The sequence below is a fragment of the Schistocerca gregaria genome, chromosome 2, assembly GCF_023897955.1.
Source record: "Schistocerca gregaria isolate iqSchGreg1 chromosome 2, iqSchGreg1.2, whole genome shotgun sequence".
Lineage (NCBI taxonomy): Eukaryota > Metazoa > Arthropoda > Insecta > Orthoptera > Acrididae > Schistocerca > Schistocerca gregaria.
Genome location: NC_064921.1, coordinates 242,064,177 through 242,090,698, shown reverse-complemented (window position 1 = coordinate 242,090,698; position 26,522 = coordinate 242,064,177). Strand labels below are relative to the sequence as shown.

Here is a 26,522-nt window from a genome sequence, read left to right as displayed (position 1 = left end):
ATTTATTGTGTTGTTTAGCAGTTTTATTCTAGCCTGGATTACTTCTTGGTGTCTTTGTCTACATTTTCTAGAAACAAATTAATAATTATATAGCAATAATGTCAATATACAATGAATCTTTCTGAACAGAATTTTGTTGTAATTGGTTAAATGTAGAATCAGGACTGAATGTCAGTATAACATAAAGGCACATGCTAATCTCTCGGAAGATGTATAGTCAATGCGTAATACAGTCTGACTGTAGCTCCCAAGCTGTCAGAGTATTGATTTAGTAGATGTTGACTCTAAATCAAGATTTAAGGCTGATTTGTCATTTATTAGTAACACACAATCCGCAGCTCACGGTCTTGCAATAGCGTTCTCACTTCCTGTGATTCCGGGTGGTGTCAGGGACTTTTCCTGCCTCAAGATGCCTGGATGTTGTGTTGTCTTCATCATCATCATCATCATTATCATCCTCCATGTCCATTACGGTCAGAGGAAGGCACTGGCAAACCATCTCCACTAAGACTTTGCCTAGTACAGCAGTGCGGGTCTCCCGCATTGTCCCCTACACTCCTTGGAGTAGGGGACCTCCTCATCATCATTAGTAACACACAAACTGAGCAAACTCTTGCAAAACACAGCCAATGCAAGAGCAGCAAGTCCAAATAATTAATAGGACCAAAAATGTTGTTCTTGGTTGTCACACATCAGGTGTCTTTCTTCCAAACACAGCATGCTAAAAGCGATGGCACATATGCCACATCAGACTGAAGTAAGCAATTAATATTCTTGCGGCACAGATCCACAGTTTCGATAAATAAAGTAAAACTGGTCTAATACTAAAGAATTCCTGCTTCACAATAATATCCAAATCAAAACAGGCCAGTAACAATACAGGTTGAATAACGTGACAGTAAAGACACAAAATTGACTACTTTCAAAAAGCTTTGCTATAAACACACACTAGTTTTCCCTACTGTAAAATAACACATATCTCTCTGAGAGAAATAAAAATCCCGCATATCCAACTGGATTTGGTTGTACACACCTTAACACCAGATGATGAAAAGATAGTGCACTAGATTAATACAGACAAATAAAAATATAAAAGCATGTTTAAGGATAGGACAGGCTCGCTGAAAGGTGCACAAATGCTGTAGGGACAGTTAGATCCACAAGGCAAAATATGTCAGATGAGTTTCAAAAATCTAAACTAAGAGAAGGAGATCTAAATGATTAATGGAAAATCTCATATAAAGATGTGAAACAAATACTAACAAAGAGATAGAGGGGCTGGCCAATACTTAGCTCAGTACAGCCGATAGATACACAAAAAACAACCGAAAATATACGTTCCTAGCTTTCGGAATAAACGTTCCTTCATCAGGGAGGAGAGAGGGGAAAGAAAGGGAAGAAGGGAAAGTGGATTTAGTTACACACAACCCATGTTATGAAGCAACAGGGAAAGGAAAACAGGGAGGGTAGCAAGGATGGAGGCATGGTTGTCAGAGGGAAGCCAAAGATATTCTATTGTAAGTACTGTGCCAGCTTCACAGGATGCATACAGAAGTAAAGAGGTATATAGTATAAAGAAAAACACAACTATGTAGGATGAAAAGATGCATGAATGGCTAAAGAGGAAATGGAAAGAGGAAAGACTGAAGAGTAAATGGGAGTGAGGTTATTTAACGTAGGTTCAGTCCAGGAGGATGGCGGGATGAAAGGATGTGTTGGAGTTCAAGTTCCCATCTCCGCAGTTCAGAGGGACTGGTGTTGGGTGGGAGAAGCCAAATGGAGAGACTCTTGTGTTATCTTCACACAAGCTCATGGCTCTGAAGTGGATGGATAAAAAAAGAAGTAAATATTCTAGCCACTATCCATACAGATGTCAACATGACTGCAACAGGAAAACTGATAGGAAAAATAAAACCCCAGTCCAGAAGCCCCAAGCAATTACACAATTCAATGAATAAAGTTGACGGACAGGACCAGCATATGGCATCTTCCCTTCTCAGGATATGATATGCCAAAGGATATACGAAAATTTTCTTTTACTTTACAGACATTGGGATTTTCAATTCATATATCCTACTAAACAAAGTGACAGGGAAAAGTCTTGTTTCAATCAGTTTAGAATTCCCATGGTAAGGACATAATAGAGCAGGTCACTCTACCAGACTACCTTAGTCATGGATGGTCCCAATCTAGAATTTCCCATTAGAATGCAAGTAGCAAATTAGACACATTTTGTTAGGTTTATCCCCGCCCCCCTCCCCCCCAACTCACTCCCAAATCTCATCAAGAAAACATCCTCCAAAAATTGTGTAGCATGCACAGCAAGGAAGAAGTAAAAGTGACACACAGTACGAGTGTGAGAAATGTCTAGTGGCAGTGCACATGACTGATTGTTTTCGGGTATAGCACACCAACAAATATTTCTGAAACAGTACTACTTTCACTCCTCATCACTTCAATAAATAGTAAGTTAAGATTTTTAAGGAATTCCTATCAAAAATTATACAATTTTGGGAAAACTGTACAAGACACAATACGCTAGTTTCGTAAATTTGCCGGCCGGTGTGGCCGAGCGGTTCTAGGTGCTTCACCCAGGAAATGAGCGACCACTATGGTCGCAGATTCGAATCCTGCCTTGAGCACAGGTGTGTGTGATGTCCTTAGGTTAGTTAGGTTTAAGTAGTTCTGATTTCTAGGGGACTGATGACCTCAGATGTTAAGTCCCATAGTGCTCAGAGCCATTTGAACCATTTTCGTAATTTTAAATGGGAAATGTAGGGTCAACTAAGGGAAAAAAATATTATTAAGTAAATGGGTTAACTAATCCACACCTCATTTGGTTTATACCTAATGCACAATACCTAATTTCCAGTAGTATCAGCAAAGAAACACAGCAAAAGCTGCAGATCCTTATCATGCTGCTGAGTGGCAAGGGAGGAAATATGAGAACATAAAATTACTGATCGTGAGAGTACGCACCAATCTCCATGGTAGACACCCCCTCAAAGCACCTCATGAAGTGAAGGCATGCATCACTTGATGATGATTGTTCCACCCATCAAATTCAGACAAGTTGCTCAGCAGCTCCCGTGATATTATTTGAGATTGTCATTCCTACTACACATGTTATGCACAGCAAAAATTGGGACTTCCGAAAGTTGTGAATCCACCCATTTGCTTTGTTCAGTGACACCACCAAGATGACCAACACCTCAATTTCAAGCACATACAATACGGTAACCATGCCACCACTCATTACATCGCCTATCAAACATACAGATTGGGCAAAATATTTAACTTCAGCAATAAAATGAAACTATCTGGACAACTGCTGCAAGTAGGGGTCTTTGGACAGGAGCAACTAAAATATATAGCACCATTCCAAAACAAATATTAACTCAAAAATCAAGCACATTCAACACAATGAAAAAAATGAAAAAACTAAATCCGTTGGCAATGCAAAGTTTACTTGACTTGTTGTTGTGGTCTTCAGTCCAAAGACTGGTTTGCTGCAGCTCTCCATGCTACTCTATCCCGTACAAGCCCCTTCATCTCCGAGTAACTACTGCAACCTACATCCCTTTGAATCTGCTTTGGTCTCCTTCTGCAATTCCACCTCCCCCCCCCCCCCCCCCCCCCACATACACACACACTCTAAGTCTCCAGTACTAAACTGATGAGCCCTTGATGTCTCAAAATGTGTCCTACCAACCAATCCCTTCTTTTAGTCAGGTTGTACCACAAATTTCTGCTCTCCCAAATTCTATTCAGTACCTGGTCATTAGTTACGTGATTTACCCATCTAATGTTCAGCATTCTTCTGTAGCACCACATTTCAAAAGCTCCTATTTTCTTCTTGTCTAAACTGTTTATCGCCCATGTTTTACTTCCATACATGGCTACACTCCATACACATACTTTCAGAATGGACTTTTGGACACTTAAATCAGTACTTGACTTGATGTTAACAAATTTCTCTTCTTCAGAAATGCTTTTCTTGCCAGTCTACATTTTATATCCCCTCTTCTTCAACCATTATCAGTTATTTTGCTTCCCAAATAGCAAAATTCATTTACTACTATAAATGTCTTTTTCCCTAATCTAATTCCCTTAGTATCACCCGATTTAATTAGACACATTTTATTATCCTCATTTTGCTTTTGCTGATGTTCGTCTTATATCTTCCTTTCAAGATACCATCCACTCCATTCAACTGCTCTTCCAAGTCGACTGCTGTCTCTGACAGAATTACAATGTCATCAGAGAACCTCAAAGTTTTTATTTCTTCTCCCTGGACTTTTAATTCCTACTTCAAATTTTCCTTTTGTTTCCTTTACTGCTTGCTCAACATACAGATTGAATAACATTGAAGATAGGCTACAACCCCCTGTATCATTACCTTTTAACCATTGCTTCCCTTCTGTGCCCTTCGACTCTCATAACTGCCGTCTTGTTTCAGTACAAATTGTAAACAGCCTTTCGCTCGCTGTATTTTATCCCTGCCACCTTCGGAATTCAGTATTTCACTCAACACTGTCAAAAGATTTCTCTCTAAGTCTACAATTGCTATAAATGTAGGTTTGTCTTTCCTTAACCTATCTTCTATGACAAGTCTTAGGGTCAGTATTGCCTCACATGTTCCTATATTCCTCTGGAATCCAAACAGATCTTCCCTGAGGTTAGCTTCTACCAGTTTTTCCATTCTGTTGAAAAGGATTGTATAGTATTTTGCAGTTGTGACTTATTAAACTGATAGTTTGCTAATTTTCACACCTGTCAGCACCTGCTTTATTTGGAATTGGGATTATTATATTCTTCTTAAAGTCTGGGGTTATTTCACCAATCTTGTACATCTTGCTCACCAAGATGCAAGAGTTTTGTCATGGCTGGCTCTCCCAAAGCTATGAGTAGCTCTAATGGAATGTTGTCTACACGCGAGACCTTGGGGGGAGGGGGGGGGGGGGGCAAAAAAACATGATCTCAGAACACACAAAAGGATGGAAAAATTACATCATTCCGCTATACCAACAAAATCTACAGGAATCTGTCATTTCCCTTGACCTGCATAGGTCAACCTCAGCTGACGATACCGAAACCACAACACCTACAGCTAAAACTACAAAAATTGAATTGGATGTTTCCCTTGACCTATATACGTCAACCACAGCCCACAATAACCCCCCCCCCCCCACACACACACACATACACACACACACACAACACCACCACCACCAGAGGGCACCATAAAACACAACAAGACGACATACATAAACACAACCAACTCACACTCCACACCGTAATGAGGTCACAAACCACAAAACACTTATGTCATGGGTCAAAGCAGACAGGTGGAATCGGAAGCTTCCATGACACCAACATGCAACCATGACGTCACAAATCAAACACTGTTATGTCACAGGCCAAACGACATGGGTGGAATTGCAATTTTCGGCTCACCCCAAAAATGCTACACTATTGCATTAATCACACTCATCAAAGTGATACAGACACACACCCAAAAATTCAATAAAGGTCTAAGGAGGGCATCATACACAATATCCATTAGGATCTAAGAAATAAAGTCGTGGAGAGTTCCTGACCTGTATCTGAAGCTCTCCACTGCCTAAAGCTCACATCTTTCCCCAATATATTGCTCTTCTTAACACTTTGCTGAGTAATTGTCTGAGCTGAAGTATCAGTGTTCTGATGCAACAGAGAGCTGAAGTGGCATGAAATGTGATACTGAGGTGTAAAAACTTTACCACACATGGATGTGATAAGGGTATTTCAATCCTTCATAAGCATACTTGTTATCAGGGAAAATATACATTTAACAGTCTTTCAGGATACTTGTTTAAGACAGGCCACCTACTATCTTCAAACATCAATTACATAGATTAATTGCAAAATCTTGGAAAACACCCAATTTCCGCAATAACATTAGTGACAGTAACTTTCAACTGTATAAATATAAAGAAATGGTTACTTCGTGTTACTTGAAGTTACTTAATTTAAAATTTGGAGTCACTGATTTAGCATAACTAGAAAAAAGCATATCGCAATGAGAAATTGAACTTTATTTGCACTGCTTAATGAAGTATCCACAATGAACCAACTTTGCTACAAACTTAGGTGAAAGGTACAGAACATGTTATCCTCAGCAAAGTGATCACAAACTTTAACAAGCATGTACACAGCTATGCTTCCTGTGAAAAATTAACATAATAGATGCCTTTAAATGATATTTATAGTCCCCCCCCCCCCCACCTGCAGGGGTTAAACTCTGTTCCCAGCATTACAGCTGCAGCATTAATAAGAAACAAGTTAATAGCAACCAGCAGTAAACAGAAAAGCCATGAAAAAATACTATATCCAGCCAGCTTTTTTAATGTGTTATCTCTATGGGAAAAACTATGAGGTTACGTGACTACAATTACAGCAGTTGTAATGAAAAAACGGAGTAGCCTATGATTTAGCAGATATAAAATTAGCATTCTATGGCAATAAAATGATTATGTCTATTACAAATAATGAGGATTATAACAGTAAACTACTTTCCCATTACCTTGGACATTAGTGTTCAAGTTCATTTGTGTTTACTTCACTATTAGCTAACAATACAATGTCATGTTATATAGACCAATTACTGGAGTCAGTTGATGTCACCAACATGAAAACATTAGCAAAATCCTATCAACTAATATGATCTCCAAACAAACCCATTATGCAGAAAAAATAGAAGTAAAAACCATATGGGACATTATAAAAAGTGTGACAAATAGGAACATAAAATCTGAACAAGCAGGGGCTCCACTGTCCTCTTGTAATGGTTTAGACAAGAATAATTAAAAAGTTGCAGCTTCCAGTTTTTATCAACTTTTTCCCCTGTACCTGAAAGACCAGGCAATCATAACAAACAGTCTCACACAGAAAACGTACTAAATCACATGCAAACCACAACAAATGCAGCACTTCTTTTCAAAAGCACAATTCCTAAAGATATTGAAACAAATCATAAAACTATTTAAAAGTTCTGGATATTCTGGATATGATGGAATGTCAACTAAGATTTTAAAATCATATGCAGACTTAATCAGTCACAAGTTATGTTGTTTATGTAACCAGTCAATGAAAACTGGTGCACTTCCAGACAGACTGAAACATACAACAGTGATGCCCATCTACAAAGGTGGGGCAAGGAATGTACATCCAATTATTGGCCCATCTCCTTGCTGCCGGTGTCTCAAAGGTGTTTGAGAGAGTAGTTTATGATAGGATTTACGGCCATATGAGACAAAATGGCTAACTGATATCTACACAGTTTGGCTTTCGTATGGAATTCTCCACAGAGAAAGCTATATTTAGCCTAACAGATGAAACTCTAGGAGAATCAAATGTCAGAAGTTGTTCAATGCGGATCTATTGTGACCTTGCTAACGCTTTCAACTGTGCCGACCATAACACACTCCTAAAAAAGCTGCCACACTATGTTTATCAAAGACAAATCTTTGATGTTCCCATAATCTTATCTACATAACAGGAAGCAAAAAGTAATCTTAATGGAGGCAAAACTCAAGACAGCGGAAATGTAAAATGCAGAGTCCCCCAGGGCTTGATCCTTGGGCCACTGATTTTCCTGATCTGCATTACTGACCTATCAGTTACAATTAATGACAGACCAAAAATAGTAATGTTTACAGATTATAAAAGTATTCAGATCAAGGGTTCCAACTCCACATTGCAGGATATTGCCCTACAGTCACTAACTAAGTAAACATTATACAGTTTCACACAGTAAATAAAAAATTCCTAGGCGTCCAGAAGAACAAGCAGTTGTGATGGACACAGCAAATTGATCAGCTGGTCAAAAACTTAGCACAGCGTGTTTTGCCCTGAGAGCTATTTCTCAACTTGCTAACAGAGAAATGTTGCTTTTGTAATATTTTGCATATTTGCAATTCTGTGCTCTTCTGTGGTATTATTTTATGGGGAAATACTACATTAGTTCAAAAGAGCCTTATAACTACAAAAACAAGCAGTGAGGTGCATATGTTGGGTCTCTTGAACATCCTGCAGAAGTCTCTTTAAGACTCTCATGATATTTACTGTTGCAAATCAATATATACACTGACTGATGTATGTGACTTGTAACAAGAAATTATTCCAGAAAAACTGTTTCATCCACAAGCACAACACAAGACAGGGGAAAAATTTTCCACCAAGGCTCTGTAACTTTGACAAAAGTCCATAGTGGAGTAACTGAGTCAGGGATAAAAGTTTATAGCAAGCTTCCCATTAGTATAAAAATGGAAACTGATAACATGCAGGTATTCAAAAGGAAACTAAAAACATCCTTCAGAGAACAAACTTATCATAAAATGAATGAATTCCAAGAGTAATAAGGCATCCTTTTGAATAAAAATAGAGGAAATAAATTTTAAGTCACATCATGAAGACAAAATTGTGTACATCTAACACAAATTATAGAGATGAAATGTAAATTTATTCATATCATAAATTAAAATGTGTTCTGAAATTTATTCTACTCTATTAAGAATTCATTTAAACCTACTTATGTGATGAAGATAAGAATTTTGTATTTTAACTTAAATCATAATCACAAAATGTAAATTTCATTATCTATTTGTGGCACTGGGATAAAAATGCGTATTTCCATTCATTCTGCTATCTTAAGCATTCACTTGAACTTACACCACTAAAATACAGGTTGTAATATTATCCATAATAAATTGTTCATAGAAAATAAGTATTTGTATGATATATAAAATGCTCAAATAATTTTTTATTATTTCTCTTGACTTTTCCTATATTACTAGTACACCCTTTGTACAATCTATAATCAACAGGATTAAATAAAAAATCAAATCAAATTCATAGAAATAGGTGTTTTTAGATCAGGAATGTGTACATAAGAAACATAAAAAACTTGGAAACATCCGAACACAGTAACAAAATAGTGGTTTTATTCAGGAATGTAATTTTAACTATTGAATGTACAATAATGCAAAAAAAGTTTGTGGTAATGCATTTGTTGGATTCATCAACTCTCGAAAAAGCTATCACATCAAATCAAGTCTAATTTGTGGGTTACCCTACTGTTTAGTCTCTTAACTGCAATCGGTAAAAATAAAATACGAAATCAAAAAAATGTAGTATACAGCACAATCCAAGATACTGTACCCTTTAATGGCTTGTCATCTCCATTAGGCTTACATCGGTCACGTAAACAACATGATCCAAGCCACTACCCGCAAGGAATGACATATTGGAAACAGAACATATGACTGAAATCTATAACTGAAACATTTCAAAGAATAAAACAATTTCTTACACAGTCTTCGTGTAAACTCATGAAGTTTACTAGGTTGCTGAAAGAGCTGTGTATTTAAACAGACTAGTGCTTTGGATTGAACCAATGTTACTTCTGCCAGTACAGAAGTGTCAAAAAAAGATAAGATTTAAACATCCATACAAATATAAACTTACAGAATTGAGTCTTACAGCAATTTGAGCTGAATATAATACACTCCAAATCATTCAATCCTTTAGGTACCTATTCTGGTTTGCATCCACTAAACTGATTTTCATAATCCTTAAAATCACATAATATTATTCCCAATAACACAACACTTCAAGCCTTATCACTTGGCAGTTTCCTTTAATAGCTCTGTAAAACTGAACACACTACCTAAGTTTTGGAAACCAGGTTTACACACATAATCAAGAAGCCTTTTTGATAATCTGTTCCCACCTTGCACTCATCTACACAGATTTTGCTACAATCCCTGCAAGTCACTTCCAATTAACTAACATATACCACCTAGCTGTGCGTTACTGTACGGGAGAGAACTCAACTGTGACAACAGTGAAACTAACAGGGACTACACACACTACTGGTTGCTTGAAAAAAATTTGACATAATACCACAAAATGGAAGAATATGAACTGTCAAATTGGAATTACAATGTTTCCAGACACATGGAAACCTCATATTCAAGCAGCATTCATAAATATCAGCACAGTCACAAGAAGTTAAAAAAGAAATATATTTATTATATTAAGCCACTTTATAAAATAGAAATATGCAGCTATTTTGTTAAAGCTAACAAACAGACACAACTGTTCACTAAATGAAGAAATTATAATCACAGCATAACTGAGCAAATACTGAAAGTGACATCACAATGGTGAATACATCCAATTAAAATAACATGTAATGGCTATAACGGTCCATACAGGATGTGGATTTGAAATGTCAACAATTATGACACCGAGGAGCTGCTAGAAACGTTTTCTCTTTTGGCGTTCTTGAGCTTTGCAACTTTATCCTTCAGTGACTTGTACGCGTTTATCTGCACAGAAGAGTAGGAGAATACGAAATTAACTAGCCTATCTTTCTGGTTTGAAGTTGCAGGTATGATTAGATAGACCTACTGTTTTTTACATTTACATACTATTGTGACAGTCATGTCATTTCTAATATTACTGGAACAGCTTAACAGCACATTAGTTCTTTCATAATGTTTCCCAAGAATTATCATTAGTACATTTAATCCAGAGTATGGCAGGTACTGCAGGTAACCTCATACTAATATGTCATAAGACACAAAACCTTTAGTACATCACCACGGTGTTGTATTCAACTAGCGTTTTATGTATGTGAATGGGTTTTCTTCTTTTTACCAAGACTATGGGAACTATAAAGGCAACGTATTATAGTAAGAAATAGCTAGACATCGTAAATGTATCCCAGATTACAAAATTTTTACGAGGTTCCTGTGCAGTGATATTTTCTATTACGGTTCACGTGATGAACACTTGACAAGTCGTTGAATTGCTGTGCATAAAAATACAATCATATCGTGGGCCCGGTAACTGAAACTACGCCGTGTGATATCTAACACGTTCGCAAGATACTCGCACCATGCTGGAATGTTAAAATTAAAACGCAAGAAACAAACATTTCGCATTTGTACATCAATAAAAACCAAAACGATAAACCCTCACGTTGATACATTCCAGTTCGTATACAATTATTTAACACATAACCTCCGTGGATGCTGTTGCGCGTCAAAGGTATAAGCATAAATATCATTCAAAAATGATATGCACAGCACACACTGCGAATTAAGTAGTAATGTCAAACACCTCTCCACAGTTTTATATTATATATTCAAGAAAAATAAAAACGCTACAGAGCCGTGTTCACTAATAAACCATACGTAATGTGAGTGCGATTTAGTTGGGACGTAAGACAAATTAGTAATGACGAATACCACAAATATTCTGGGTGCATTGAGAACAACAAACATCATTTTCACGGTACTCACGTTTCTAATGGCCTGTTGGTACTTTAAATATCCCACACAGAAATCCAAACGGTTATGAAAATTCTAAGCATTCCACAGCCTCATTTTCGTACTTCTTACCTCCGTCGTAACACCGTCGGAACAAAAACTGAAGGTGTCTTCATGGAAGAACACCCGATATGACAGCACAATAGTCTGGGATTCCCCTACATCAGATATTAATGTTTTTATTTCTTCATTTGTGCTCAGAAAGCATTCCCTTTGCAGACTACTTTTTTGTAAAAAAAAAAGTAATCATGATTATCCGAAAACAGGAAATAATTCATAGTAAAAGAAAATAATATTTGTCCTACACAGACAGTAGTATCCTGCACCAACTTTACCTTCAGTCAATCAAGAGAGGACTCTTTATGTAAAAAACTTGTTTTCATTTACATATATAGCGTAAAACGTCAATTTTGGTAACGGTTTAGGATAAAAGGGACTATAAATTGGAAGTTTTTAACAGAACGACATACAAGTTGACATTGGACCAGAAACATAAAACGAAGTTGCGTTGGCAGTATATCGCTGCATTATTCTAAAGGTATGCCCACACTATGATGCATCTTCCCTCGTGCGCACCTGCAGACGCACGGGAATAAAAGGGTATCCACAAAATTTTGTGTGAACATCGCATTTACGCATGGGCGTTTTGACGTCCACACGTTGCGTAATTGCACAAGCAGTCTGCTGTGGATCCCCAATCTTTGCTGAGAGTTTGTGCTGCGTTTATTGTGATGAAAAGAAGTCGATAAAGCGATTATAAGTAAGGAATGTCGAAGGTATGAGAAATACAAAGCGACGACAACGTTTTGTATGCAAATTTCAGAAACAGGTCACAGCGAGATTTTTGATTCTCTGCTTGGGAAATTACAGTGACAAGGCTGGCATAACACTTTGTTAGCTAGTTCTCGGCGACTTACATACAAATCCGAACTATTTATTTCGCATATTCCTGAATTTGAGTAATACTCTTAGTCGGTATGCGCATCTGTGTTTGATTTCATATAAAAATTTTGTTAACAGATCCCAAATCATGAAACATTGTATGTATGAGGGTAATCCCAAAAGTAAGGTCTCCAATTTTTTATAAGTTCATAGACCTGTTTATTTCTACACTAATTTACATGAGTTTACATCTTGAACATTTAGCTATTTTTCGACATAATCACAATTTCAGTCGATGCATTTTTGTAGACGCTGTGGCAGTTTTTGAATGCCCATGTCATACCAGCTCACCGCCATGCTGTTCAGAACGTTATGAAACTCTTCTTTCACTTCGTCGTCGGAACTGAATCACTTTCCGGCTAAATGTTCTTTTAACCTAGGGGACTGAGCGCCAAGTCAGGGTTATAGGGTTGGTGGGTTTGTTCCACTGAAACTGTTGCAGGAGTTAAACGGTTTGCCGAGCGATGTGTGGCCGAGCGTTGTCATGGAGAATGTGTACGCCCTTGCTCAACATTCCTCTTCTCCGGTTCTGAATTGACAGTTTGAGTTTTTTCAGAGTCTCACAGTACCTATCAGTGTTAATTGTGGTCCCAGCGATTCAGCTCCGACGACGAGGTGAAAGAAGAGGTTCATAACTTTCTGAACAGCATGGCAGCGAGCTGGGATGAAATGGGCATACAAAAATTGCCACAGCATCTATGCATCTACGAAAATGCATCGACAGAAATGGTGATTATGTCGAAAAATAGCTAAATGTTCAAGCTGTAAACTGATGTACACCATTGTATAAATAAACAGGTCTATAGGAGATCTTACTTTTGAAATTACCTTCTTAGATTAACATTCTCGGACTCGACAAATTTGGTAATTTTATAGACGCCAGAATCCTCTAGACCTGAGGTTACGCTGTTCTAGTTTGTATTTTTTTGCATCATCAAGGTCCATCATTGCCATTTCTGATAATTTGTTGAGGAGTTACACATACCTCACCATTTGTTTTGTTCAGATAGCATGGCCTCAGTTGGAGTGCCATTAAGTCGCCATAGCGGTATTTGTCCAGTTTTCATACATACTTTTCATAAATTTCTTTATATTCTTCTCTGTTATCCTACTTCAAAGCTTACGGTATCTTACCCTTTACAGTAATATGAATGGAGACTTTTTATTTAATACTTGACGCTCCAGGCAAAACATCTCAATTTTTACTCAAATAAAACTTAGAGGTGGGATCCCATATGACTTTTCTTTGTCTCTGATCATCTATGAGTTTAATCTTACTTCCATTGGAGTGAACAGACACTTGCACATTAATCACTCAACAGCGTTAGTGCAGAGTTGTCAGCGGTAACAGGCAAACAACACTGCGTGAAATAACCATAGAAATGAATGTTGGACGTACAACGAACGTATACAACGAACGTATCTGTGAGGACAGTGTAGCGAAATTTGACATTAATGGGCTATAGCACCAAACGACCGGTGCGAATGCCTTTGCGAACAGCACGACATTGCCTGCAGCACCTCTAATGTGCTCATGACCATATTGGGTGGATCCTAGACGACTGGGAAACTGTGGCCTGCTCAGATGAGCCCCGATTTCAATTGGTAATAGCTGATGACAGGATTCGACTAGTGCGTAAACTTAGCATTGTGCAAGCTGGTGGCAGCTCCATCATGGTATAGGATGAGTTTAAATGGAATGGACATGGTCCTCTGATCTAACAGAGCTAATCATTAACTGGAAATGGTAATTCTTGGGTACTTGGAGACTATTTGCAGCCATTCATGGATTTCATACACCCAAACAGCAATGGCATTTTTATGGATAACAGTGCACCATGTCACCAGGCCACCATTGTTCACGACTTGTTTGAAGAATAGTCTGGACAATTCCAAAGAATAATATGCCATCCAGTTTGCCTGTCATGAATCCTATCGAACATTTATGGGACATAATCTAGAGGTGCACAACAGAATCTTGCAGTGGCAACACTTCCGCAATTATGGATGGCTTTAGAGGGAACATGGCTCAATATTTCTGCAGGTGACTTCCAACAACTTCTAGAGTGTATGTCATGTCGAATTGCTGCACTATGCTTGGCAAAAGAGGTCTGACAAGATATTAGGAAGTATCCCATGACTTTGGTCACCTTGGAGTACAAAGATATTACTTGCATTGTACTCTTCAAATGAGTACTTTTGTTATACAAATTACTTAGAATACAAAACTAAGTAGTGTGCTATAAACCTCAACTTGGTTTGTTCACTTTCATATTCATAATCATATTCATAATTAAAGATGAACCTGTTTTTATTATCCATAAAGCCATTTGTGTAATAGAACACATTTTCCATCTACCACGATTCTACCATAATTTTAAATTTATTTTAATGTGACTACCTCATCTCATAGGCTACTTTCTTAGCAAATATTTTATCAACATATAAAAAATTGTTTTCTACTTTAGTTAATCATATCTAAGGAATGTACCACAAGTTCCTGTTTCTGTTTCTATGTGAGTACACACTTGATCCAGCTTAATACATGTTGACATTCTGATTTCCATACATGAGGACTTTGAGTGTATATATGTATATATTTATATGTGTACAAAAAGTATTGTCTGCAAAATGTTAACTTATGTTTAACCCAAAAATACTCCTAATGTCTTTCTTAGCCAGAGGAAGATTTATTTTGCGCCAGTAGTTACCCCAACAAAGTTTTACATAGTGTAAGTGTGTTTAGCATTCTATAAGCATGAGATCTTTTCTCAGACGATCCTTCTGTTATTTTAAGACACATAGAACTCTTACGAACTCACTGCAGTGCTTTCCAGTGGCGTCATAATTTATATGTAGAAATCGTTAAATTATTGAAGTAAGATGTATGCTACCTAGTCACCCTTCTTGTCTTTGCACTGAAACTGTTGTCTTCAGTAATCAGGGCACAGTACTCACTGAAGACAGTTGCAATGGTAAATGAGAAATAATCAAAAGTATTTGTTATATATAAAACACTCAGAATCTTCAGTTTATTCACAGATTTGTTAATACTCTTATAATTTAGCCTAACATATGAATTTTTCATAACCTTCCTCTGTACCAGTAATTGTTAGTTGTACCCATACAGATGTGTCACATAACAGATGCTTCTCCCTAGTAGCATAACAGTGAAAATAACAGTTATACTTGAAGATATTTTCTTCTTTAATTGGCTTCATTTTGTGAAGATGAATGTTTTGTAGATATATAGAAAACCTTAGATCTTTGTATGTAAAAGGCAGTGTCCTGACTGACTAACTGACTCATTATCGTCCAGCCCAAACTGCTAAGAATGGAAACTTGAAATTTGGAGAGGAAATAATTGCGTGTGTCAGCGTTTTTCGAAGTTTAACCATATGGGGGTTAAAAATTAGGTGGAAGTGTGTTGGAGAATAAATCATTATTAAAGAACTACTAAAGAATGTTTAAAGCTATATCTATGAAATCTTGTAGTTGATCACTCAATTCCAAATAAAAAATATGTGTTTGAGTGTTTTTGAAAATTGAACTCCTAGGGCAGTAAAATAGAATATGAAATGTTTTATAAAATATTTCATTATCAACGCACTTTCAAAGCTAAAATCCATGAAAATTTGCATTTGGCTTCTCAGAAATGGAGGAGTATGTGTTTCACTTTTTCTGGAAATTCAAGCCCTAAGGGAATGAAATAGGGCCAAACTGATTCATTGACTCCTCATCACCCAGCTGAAACTGATAAGAATAGAAACTTGAAATTTGGAAAGGGTGTTGATCTTGTAGTGTAGGTATGATTCAAGAAGGAATTGTTCAAAATTCGACTCCTAAAGGTATGAAATAAGGGATGAGATGCTTTTTGAAAATATATCACTATTAAGACAATTTTGGAGATAGAACTAGGAAAATTGGTATTTGGTTTCTCAGTCATAAATAGAAAAATAAATGTTTCAGTATTTTTGGAAATTCAACCATTAAGGAGATAAAGTGGATGAAAGTCTTTTTGGAAATAAATCAGCGTTAAAGAACTACTAAGCATTTTTAATGCTACTGATATGAAGATTAGAACGTGACTTCTCTATTAGAAATAAAAAATACATGTTTCACAGTTTTTGGAAATTCAGCTCCTTAAGGGAGTGAAAAAGGGGATGAAAAGTTTTATAAAATTATTTCATTATTTTCAAATCTAAATCTATGAAAATTTGTATGTACCTTCTCTGTTACAAAATTTAAAAGCATACATGTTTCACTGTTTTTCGAAATTCGACCCCTTATAGAGTGAAATAGGAGTGAAAATTATTAATAAAATACTTAAGGCTAATTTTAGCAGTATTGGCATTCCTCTCCTTAGCTAGATATAAAGAAATATGTGTTAGGGGATGAAAGTTCCCATGGAAATATAACTACAAGAACGCAAAAAGCATGATTAACTAAAACCTTGGACTCCAGCTACCAGAATCGCTTTTTGCTCAGAAGTCCATTCTCAAAACATTATGCTTCTCTGGCCTTCATCAAAGTGAAAAGCTTAGTAAGTGTTGCAATTTGTGAACAACACAAAAATTTGATTGAAGGTAAACAAAAAACAAAAAGTATGAGCAGACCATACAGACTAGACGAGTGAAGTACCAGGTGCTAAGCTAGCATTGATACGTGGCACCTACGTATTTAGCTAGTTTTATTGTTACGACATTCTTTTACTGAAGTCCAAATGTTTTTCTGCTAATTATGGATATCAATAAAAAAATAATCGTTACATGGAGATGAAGAACGGCTAAAATAATTCACAATAAGGTATTCTATTAGATATCAACTAGTTATTTTCAAAAAGAGATCATTTTAATTACTGCATTTCTAGCATAAAATCTCATGCCAATGAAATTAAATTTTGTTGAGATTTTGTTTGAAATAATGAACAAGAACAATTCTACAGTTTTGGTAGAGCTTGACATACAGACTTACTGCATGCTTATTTCAGGCTAAATACAGGGTGATTCACAAAGACATGCTAATATTTTAATATGTTATTCTACAGGTAAAACTAAAGAAAAAAGTTCAGATAAACATCGGTCCACAAATGTTTGGTTACAGATTTACGGCTACTAAAAAATTTTGCCTTAAATGTACCAACTTCCCTAATACGAAGCCATTAAAAAACTACGAGGATTAAGTAAAGCACAATTTCCATTTATTTTATTGATACTGATATGTTGAATCTAATAAAGCATGTCCCAGATGTGTATTTGCAGTAGTTTTCCAGAACATTCAGAGATGCAAAGAAGTAAGTTTGTAAAATTTTTAATTTATTAACTTCTTGGCCCAATTTGTTTTTGTTAAATTCCAGGCAATTACACAAAGTTTTCAACAGAAGTTGTAGAGAACTTAATTTTGGAAAATGTTCATTTAAATATATAGTAATGGTGATTGGTGAAATGTCGACTAATCATAAAATCCGTGGTAAGTGCCACAACTGCTGTTTTGAGGAAATCGCAAAAAACTTGCAGAAAGCATTTCTTTTTGACATCCTTATTTTTTTTATAACCTAAACAAGTGAAGACAGTTAATCTACAAACATTTTAGAGTAAAGTTACTGTAAAACATTTAGCAACAACAAAAGAATTATTGATGGAACAAAACAAAAACAGAGCTGTGTGCCAACACCTGTAACATAAAACGAGGCTAAGTATGCCAGTTATATCTGTAAATAAAATGGTGTGGGAAGTATAATAATAATAATTTTACTATTATATAAATCTGGAAACTGCTGTTTACAGTTTTTCTTAATAACTATATTATTATGAAAAGTCAGTTAGGCCTATGGAAGTGCTGTGTTAGCAATCAAACTAGTTAAAGACCAAAGACAATATCAAACACTTTACTGTGTTCTTACAAGTTTTATTTCGAAATAAATGCCTTTGCAAAGTTTACAAAGTTACTTTTCATATTAATTTACCATTATTTTATAACAAAATATTACAATGTTAAGCCTACAAACAGCTGCTGTGTTTACTCAGTCAGATTTTGGTAAAACAGTTTGTTTTCTTGTTTGAGATAAGGTACCATCTTTTTTAAGTACTCCTCTTCCTCAGTTTTCAATTTGGCTGTTAGCTCAAGCTGGGGTAGATCTAAGCCTTTTAAGGTTTCCATCTTCACACCTTTTTTGAGTACATTCATTTGCATACATGTTGCAACTTCATTGAAAGTTTTTTTTCTGGGTTGGTTTTGGAAATTTCGAGCCAAACGGCCTTGGAAATTTCTAACTTTTTTGTGATGAGATGTTCTTTAGCTACTTTGGAGAATTCATAAAAATCATCATCGTGGTTAGAAAAAGAGTTTTGCTATTGGCATTACACAAATCTCTCACAAGATCCAAAAGAACTTCACATTTTTCTACTCTCTTTCTTTTTTCAATTAGAGCAAAGTCTTGGTCACAGGTTAAGTATGAGTGTCTAGAGATGACATACTTGTGGTGAAGTTCATCAAAGAAATCATTACAAGCCAAGTGTATCCATAGGAACAATACCATTTGATTGTTGTTTTGGCTGCAGCTGTTGTCAGACAACTTATTTTTCTGGGTAATCTTACTTTTAATCCCCCTTAACACATACCTCGCTATTTTGTTGCCTCCCCTGCCACTCACACTCACATGCCAAAGAAACGTAAAACCTGTATTATTATCTGCCATATGCAATCCCAAACTGTAACAAAAAAAGTTGATGTAAATAATACATTTGGCAGCGTGACAATGTTGGCAAAGAGAAAACCTGTTCTAAGTCTATGGATACAGTGCACGTATCACTTGTAGAAGTGGTAGAATATCCATGATAACGCTTCATCTCTTCTCTAGCTTTTTCAGTGCATCTATGATGAAATTCTAGTGAAATACGATGTACATCTCTATTGGTTGAGTAATTCAACATTTTACTTTTAAGCAGATCACATGTGTTAGAGGTATCTTTCCTTGGGTGATGAAATCTCAGTTTGGGAATGTGTACTTTTTTGTAGTACAAACATCTAATGTTTGTGTTTGGATAAATGGTTCAGATGGCTCTGAGCACTATGGGACTTACCATCTGAGGTCATCAGTCCCCTAGAAATTAGAGCTACATAAACCTAACTAACCTAAGGACATCACACACATCCATGGCTGAGGCAGGGTTCGAACCTGCGACCATAGCGGTCACGCAGTTCCAGACTGAAGTGCCTAGAACTGCATGGCCACACCGGCCAGCTTTTGTTTGGATAAAGTGTAACAAAAGTCTCATACATTCTTCTGTAATTCAAATCTTGGCTTAAAAATAGAAGGGTGCTTTTAGCCCTTGATTAATGGTTTTCGTCCTTAGGGAAATTTTTGTTGTGTTCAACATTGCATTTTACATCAGCAGCTGTATATTTCCTTTCTTTGTTTTTATTTCCCCTATGTTCAATGTAGGTAACATCACCACTCTTTTTTGCTTTTACTAAGGTTTCCACTCTTCGCATGGTAATTTTGTGTATTTCCAGAAAGGTTTTTTTGCAAACTTGGAACTGCATAAAAAACAGTAGCCTGCCTGCAACTTTCCTCAGGCTCTTCATAATAACCGTAACACCATCGTCTAGCATTGCATCCACTTATGTTTCCCATCAAATAAGAATTTTGCTTAACATTATCACCTAGGTTGTAGAACTGATTGAATATGTTGAATTTGTGTTCCAATGCATTGTCTCTACATTTATAGCAGGCACCGGCATGAAACCTATAACAAACAAACACAGGAATTAGAGGCATTAAATAATTTGTGACTGCTGTGAATAATCTATTTGTTTTCCACTCTGCACAGTTAGTAAGTCCAGGAACCAAGTCAAACATAATCTAATGTGGTGTGCATGATCTAAACATAGGTTAGCTTAAAACGTCACAGAAAAATCACAATCAAGCGATGTTCTTCAAAAAAGCCTTAGTACTAAGGCGTTAAAGTTACCATATACAGTTACCTCATCATGTGGAGGTTGTTTTTGAGTACAGTAACTTTCTTATTGTTCTCATATGGTTTTCCCTCGGCTCTTCGCTTCTTATTTATTTGGGAAACACTACCCTTGCCCCTTTTCAGATGTATTCTTGTTTCATACATCACATAAACCACAATAGTAAACACAACAGACAGGATTAAGCACTGCAACTTGAATACAATCGAACCTCAAATAAAAACAACAGCATGAGCACATCGCACAGATTTTGTTACATAACAGGTGGCACTTAGCACCTGGCACATTCTTGTGGTAATGTTTTAAACCACTTCCCCATGATTACTAGATAGCCTGGTTTTAACTGATCAAGGTCAGGCACATAGCCAACATTTTGACAATAAAACGAATTTTTTTTTATTTTTGACACTTAGACTGGATTTTATAATTAGTCGACAAATGTGGAAGCGCGACATCATGTTGAAAATACATTTGCAATCGCATAGCAGTTGAATATATTTGAGCAAGTGGGGAATTTCTTCTTGCAGGAATTGTATGTACATACGTCACACCAGTTACACGTCCTGGGAAAATGAATGGTCCAATAAAGTGTGAGTTGATTATAACACACCACACATTTAAGCTAAATCACTGCTGGAAATTGCATTGCACTGTTGCATGTGGGTTTGCTTCAGACCACACGTGCTCGTTATGTAAATTGTTTATACCATCTCGAGTAAACTATGCCTCATCAGTAAATAAAATGTATTTGCGTAACTGCCTATTAGTATTGAACCAGTTTCACAACTCCAAGCGAAGGGCAGGATCTCCCAGATGTAAATGATGCACATTTTGATTAGGTTAAGGATACAGATTACTGTACTTCAGTGTACATCATATCTTAGATTGTGAAATGCCTAATCAGTGAGAGATACGGTGTATGCTGGTACCTGGGCACCATTAAACAGCATCCATAATATCCTCATCATCGTCTTCATATACTGAGCGCTCATATTAATTATGAATGCTGGGTAGAGAACCTATATCCCGAAACGTTCGAAATACTCCACTAATCGTTCATGCATTCTGAATCCTCCATGTTGGATAATGTACGTGATATTCGTTAACTGCAACTGTAGCATTACTATCACATGTGCCATAAATAAACCCATATCAGCGTATTTCTCTGTCGTAAATTTGAAAGACATCCCAATTTCAAAAATAATCTACAAATTACAACAGTTATTATGTGGTTTCGCTTCGCTGAACTATACAGAAAACTAACTCCTTTCAAGATTAGGAACTGACTGAAACAACTCACTGACAGTTGTCAACAATGACATAAACGTCTCTACATTCTTAATGCAAAATGAAACAAATTTACTTGTATAATAATTTTTGCTTCTCTGGACGTTCTGGAAAACTACTGCAGATACAAGTCTGGGACATGTTTTTATATGTTCACCAAACCAATAACAACAAAATAAATGGAAATTGTGCTTAACTTTAACCTCTTACAGACTTGCAATGGCTTCATATTAGCAAAGTTGCTAAATTTCAGGCGAAATATTTTATTAGTTGTAACTTCATAACTAAACATTTGCGGATCTATGTTTATATGAACTTTTTTCTTGATTGTTCAGGCAATACTCAGTATCACAGTTGGGCACAAAATCGTAATTTCATCGTTTTATCACCAGACTCATCTCCTGATGTAACTGAAAAATTTAGAGAAACGTCAGATCATATGTACATAAGTTCCCCAACCATGTTGTGATCATTGGCAGAGGCTTAAACCATCCAATAATTAATTTGGAAAATTACAATTTTGTTAGTGGTGGGCATGATTTAAGAAATCCTGTGAAACATTACAAAATGCCTTCTGTGAAAACTACATAGTTTAGGAACCCCACAGATGATGGAAATGTATTGAATCTAATGCCAACAAATAGACCTTTGATGATGTCCACATCGAAACTGTTATCAATGATCATGATGCGGTTGTGGGAGCAATTATTAACCAAAGTACAAAGGACAAAGAAAACAAGCAGAAAGATATATATGTTCAGTAAGCTAGGTAAAAATTAGTAGTGTCATATCTCAGTGAAGAACTTGAAAATTTCAGCATAAGGCAGGTTCATGTAGAGGGACTATGGCTCAAGTTTAAAAGAAGAGTTGACCATGCACTGGATAGATATGTACCCAGTAGAACAGTTCATAATGGGAGGGTACCTCCAAGGTATACAGTCATAGTAAAGAAACTTGTAGAGGAACAGAGAGTACTGCATAACAGTTGTAAACCAACGTGTAGGGATATAGATAGAGACATGCTGAATTAAACACGTTTGGCTGTCAAGAGAGCAATGCATGATACCTTCATTGACTAGTGTAGCACGATATTGTCAAATGATATTACACAAAACCCAAAGAAATTCTGGTCATATGTAAAAGCTGTTAGTGATACCAAAGTCCCTAGCAAATAAGGTAGGAACTGAAATTGAGGATAGCAAAGCAACAGCTGAAATGCTTAACTCCATTTTCAAACGTTCCTTTACAAAGGAAGATCCAGTAGAATTTCCCCATTTCAATCCTTGGACCACTGAAAAGACCAATGAAATAAGTGTTAGCATCAGTGGTGCTGAGAAGAAGCTGGAATCGTTAAAACAGAACGAAGCTCCAGGGCCTGATGGTGTTCCATACTTTCATCATTTCAGAATTATCATTAAATATTGATCCCTGTAAGCATAGAAAGCACTACATATGTCTGGATGTAATCGCTACATATCTTCTCTCATTAGTCTCATACAGAAAACAACTATTAAATTAAGCAATTAAACACAGGGGGCAGTTGACTGTGTTGACACGTGACAGGAAAGAATTAATGCAATCTTCAGGTAAGGAAGTTGAAAAGTGAAAGGCCTCTATTCTTTGGTGAAGAAACTACACATGTGTCGCCACATAAACCATCTCTGTGCTTAGGTAAACAAGAGTGGTGCCAAATTTTACGAAAAGTAACAGATCAAACTGTGCCAGATTAGACTGCAATAACAGGCACCCCAAAGTCATCTCAATGCAGTTTCGGATACAGAAAAACCTTAAGGAGGAGGCCCTAAAGATATCTTTAGCTGCCTTTACTTTTACTATAATAAAAAATGACCAATTCACATGCAAAGTTTAAGTTTTATTTAAACTGATTATATACATATACAAACAATGCTATCTTATAATATAAAAAAGCTACACTTGTGGTTCTCTTCCTTAAACGGTGAATTCTATGCGCCTATTCTTCCTGGTAAATTGCTTAATTACATCGTCAATAGAACAACCAAAGTCAGGGTGAATGTTCAACAGAGCTAAGCCATTAAGTCGATCCTCGTTCATTGTCGACCTCAGCCATGGCTTTGTACGCCGCAATGTTGGAAAACTTCTTTATACGGCAGCAGTAGATACAGGTACAGAAGCAAGTATTTTGTACGTCATGTGCAAAGTAGGAGAGTAAAATCTAGAACAAACAGGCAACGCTTGCATAATAGAATCACGATCATGAAGGGTGTTTATGCTTGATTGCTTGTACTGGAGAATATCTCCCTTAATCACAAAGAGTGATTCTTCTTCAAAGAATGTTAGTTCAGTTAAGCACCGATTCAATTTATGTGCCAGATCATTACCGTCATGTTTCACTAGTTGTGAGGGCAAAAGTATGTTGAATTGTAAAGTGATAAATATTTTCTTCGGCAAAACGTTCAGTCATGTCAGTCGTAACATGGTCTAGTGTTGGAATAAAAACAGTTCTTTTCCAATATGTCACAGCACCATCATTATGATCACAGTTTTCCCTGTGTCTTTGTCTGCATCTAAGACGAGGAACACTTATCTCCACGTCTAACTCTTCCATAACAGCCTTCGCCTCTTCGACAATACGAGCGAAGTAGCTATCATGCCGTCGTACACCTGAAGCGTTGAATCTAATTTTGCCTTTGCCATCGCGACGCTCAAAATAGGGCCTTGTAAGATTTTGCTGAGAGGGTATGTTATGCTCATAATGTCACTCAGTGTAAACAGAGTGATAATGAACACACAAATACAGAGAGCTCGAAGGAGAATATTGCCTTTGGCAGCCGTTGTTCTATCCCTCCAACACTGTATTTCTTGAAGAACTTTGTAAACTGTTGCGAGATCAGCTGCGAATTGAATAACAGCACTATGTCGTGTAACCCATCTAGTTTGACAACGTGACTGCAGCAATTGTTTTAGTTGACTCTTCAGTGTTGCGAACCGCTTGCCAGACACTGTAAAGAACGATATACCTCTTCAATGGCACCAAGTGAGTTTCTCACACTTGTACTTTGCAACTGCGAGAGACAGCGAGGTTGAGATGATGACTTCGGCATGGTGCTACTTGCGCGTTGATAGCTTTTTTTTATTGTAGCAACAGCTCCTTTTAATTCTGACGCATTAACTCAGCAGCTATCACTGCCTATACCAACAGTGACAGAGAAAGGCTTTCCATTCTTCTTAGAATCGTACTACCTAATACTTCACCAGTAACGCTAGGCTCTTCATCGTGACTCTCTTGAGGTTCATCGTCAATGTTTCCACTACACTCACTGTCGTTCTGGGTGTCAATGAAACCCAAAACTCTTTCGTGTAATTTGCCGCGTCACCATCAACTTATCTTGCAGCTAAACTCTGTTGAGCGATGTGTTCTATGTCCATAGTCTCATCGAAGATTATGTTGTAATAACGAGAATCTTCGTTTTCCTCCAGTATTCTCGATAATATCACTGTTTCACAGCATGAAATAAGTTCGTTACACGTTGTTTTAGTTATGCAAGTGGTGATCGCTTTAGTGGTCTCAAGGTGATGTTTTAGTTGGAAGTCTCCAGCGTCAATTCTAAACCATAGAAGAGCTCTGAAGTTTCCCTCATTACTCACTATGCTTTCACTATCATTTTCGTTTTCTAATAGACTCTCACCATCTCTATGCTCCTGCAGAGGAATATTTTGTTTTCCATGAAATATGATTGTTTTTATTATAGATACAAGATGGTCTCAGTTTTCCCTAGTGTTTTCCATTCTCTGTCTTGACAGTTGATTTATGATATCGAGTTCGCGGTTGTCTAATGTCGCCGAAAATAATTTTGCATCTGTTGACACTTCCACGAGGTATTTGAGCTGAGACTGGGTCTCAAGGTCACCATCTTTAGCAGTAAGTTTGGCAAACCCTATTAGTGGTTCAGTCACAAGTTGCTTTCCTCCAACCATTTTATGATTCACAAAGATTAAACAGTTAATGCAAAGAAGTTCCTTTTTAACTTGTGAGAACACCAGCCATGGGTACCGTTTAAAATGATTATCGTGCACGTGTCGGCGTTCAACCCGCCACTTGTTGTTGTGCTCAGAAGTAGGAAAGATACAACGCTTTTCAGGTTTCCTTGGAGCTGTGAGAAGCTTATGTTTTATATCATTACTAATATTTCATGATGCTAATATATCCAAATAATTGTCAATTCGTGGAATCAGTCGATGAAATTTGTTGTAGAAGTTTCGAAGAAATGCTGGGCTCTGCCTGTACATCTAGTGGTGTTTTTGCAGCTGAATATTGACTGGAATTTTCAGATGTTTCTACTTTCCTTTCTCTTATTACATAATGATCCCTTTTATTATACTGTTACGACGTAGGTAAATTAGATGCCAATTATTCTCGAATAAGGACTTTATTGGCACTGAAAACTGCAACAATAGTACACTTAGCACTAAAACACACACGCTCACACTCCGCGTGTTTGTAATATCACTAAGCACAACAATAACTGAAGTCCGTGGCAATAGCCAATAATGGCAGTTGTTCACTTTTTATTACTTACAAGTTATCGCGACGATTGTAGCATTCAAACTGACTCCCTGGCAGTGACTGATTCCCTTATGTATGTGGCTCGGTTGTTTCGAGAACATTGACTGTCAGAACGTTCGCTTCCAGACTTTTTTGGAGTGTGAACAAATACCTACTGTGAAAGCGACAAGCCAAGATTTACCTTACGACGTATAATCGAAGGGCGACTTTTCACTGATGACGTCATGCGGCAATTTATGTGTGTGGAGTTTTTATTGTCGATTCCGTTCCTTTCTAGTGCACTCTATAGAGGGCCTATGCAGTAACAATGCGTTTTTAGGAATATTCTCGAAAGTCACTATTACTGGAAATATACGCATTAATAGTTTTCCATTCCTAACTCGTCTTATGAA

At 36.8% G+C, this 26,522-nt stretch overlaps 1 protein-coding gene across 2 annotated transcripts in view; it reads right to left on the bottom strand.

Annotated features, from left to right (window-relative positions):
* LOC126336769 (NFX1-type zinc finger-containing protein 1-like) overlaps window positions 1–11,697 on the bottom strand; it is a 301,188-nt gene extending 289,491 nt beyond the window's left edge. The window contains exon 1 of one of the 2 annotated variants that reach the window (XM_050000780.1): window positions 11,451–11,697. The gene's annotated coding sequence lies outside the window, so the exon portion shown is untranslated. Of the gene's footprint in view, window positions 1–11,351 lie in introns of both variants that reach the window. The other variant, XM_050000779.1, reaches the window with a different exon arrangement.
* Between the last annotated feature and the right edge of the window lie 14,825 nt (window positions 11,698–26,522).